Genomic DNA, 1,806 nt, shown 5'->3' on the forward strand with positions numbered 1-1,806 from the left:
ACCTCCTGTCTCTGCTGCTCTGGACTCCAGAGCAGAAGAGACTCGTTCTCTGAAGTGATGAATCGTGTCTCTCCATCTGGAAATCTGATGGGTTTGGTGGTTGCAAGGAAAGTTGTACTTGTCTGACTGCATTTTGCCAAGTGTAAAGTTTGGTGGAGAGGGAATTATGGTGTGGTTTTGTTTTATATTTTTTTTCTCATGAGCAGGGCTCGGACCTTTAGTTACAGTGGAAGGAACTCTGAGTACTTCAGCATAGCAAAACATTTTGACATTTCCATGCTGCTAACATTGTGGGAACTTTTGGGAGCTGAAACCATAGATGGCAGAGTGTGTTGTGTATGAACTTGACTAGCCTGCACAAACGCAACCTGATAGAACACATTTGGGATGAATTAGAGGAGAGATTGAGAACCAGGCCTTCTTATTCAACATCAATGTGTGACCTCACCAATGCTCTTCTGGATTAATGGTAAAACATTCCAAGAAGCAAACTCCTAAACCTTGTGTACAGCCTTTCCAGAAATGTTGAAGCACTAAAAAGTCAAAGAATGACTGTCTCAGGTCAAGTTATTCAAGGCTTAATTTTCTGGCCCAGACAGTTACCGCAAGAAATCATAGAATATAAATACTTACAATATCTTAAGTTAACACAGCTGAGAGAACTTTGGACAGATGTTTCATTAGTTCCAGATTAGACTGAGACACATACATAAAAAACCCATTAATCTTCATATATAATGAACACATCATCAGCTAGCATTCTTAACTCTTTTCCTCCCTCATGTGCATAAATCTGTTTGCTAAACCACAACCCTCAAATGTCGGGTAAGACTGAATTATAGGTTTTCTGTTTGTTTTTAGTATTTTTGATGTGCAGCTTTGGAAGAGGCATGGGGGTAAAAACCATGTACCAAGAACACACTACTTTAATACATTTCTTAATAATGTAAAACTTAAAAGTAGCCATTAAAAAAGAAAATTATTCAAGAAGGGGAAAAAAAGATAAATAGAATGGCTAATCAAGAACTGACCTCTCAGTGACAATCAACAATTTGCTGTATTTTCACTTAATCTCAGAGTAGTTTAGCAGTCAGAAAAAAGCATAGTTTGAACAAACAAAAAGTCTTTCTGTAAAATAAACTGTGTGTCTTTATCTAGTGCATTTCTGGATAAACAGTGCTTGTTTTTCCTTGAGTAAAATTAATTAACTTTGGATGAGAAGCCAGATATGTCAAATAGTAATGCTTCATAAGAAGAGTTATTTACGTAAAAGTTGAAGGTATAACTACCATTAAAAGTATTTTTTTACCTTAACATATTGTAACTATTTATGTTTTATGATTACTCAACTATCAACATTTTTTTTAGAAAATATCTGGCCTAATTTTATATCTTTTTACTTATCTTTTCAGCAGTGGCGGCTGGTGAAAAATATTTTTGGTGGGGCTGATATAGCCTAGTGTATGTCTCCAACTAATCCAGAACAAGAATTCAAATAAACAATTGGACAATAAATACAATTAAACAGTACTGATTTAATTTACTATATAATAACAGTAACAGTGATGATTTTGGTCACTGTGACGGGGTTCTTTGGCCTCCAAGAATCCAGGCTCAGTCGGGTTACCGGTGTTGGTGATTTATTGTGCTCAAAAACCCAAAACAGGGTGCAAAAGAAACTAAACATATACAAGATACTCTGGGCCTCAGCCTCCCTCCAGTTACCAGCAATCAGACATGGGCAATGTGGAGTCAACAAGTCATCTCCATGTCATGTATTTGTTCTACCCAGCCACTGAAGCAGGT

This window comes from Cyprinodon variegatus, unplaced genomic scaffold (assembly GCF_000732505.1).
Source record: "Cyprinodon variegatus isolate N-32 unplaced genomic scaffold, C_variegatus-1.0 Scaffold70, whole genome shotgun sequence".
Taxonomy (NCBI): domain Eukaryota; kingdom Metazoa; phylum Chordata; class Actinopteri; order Cyprinodontiformes; family Cyprinodontidae; genus Cyprinodon; species Cyprinodon variegatus.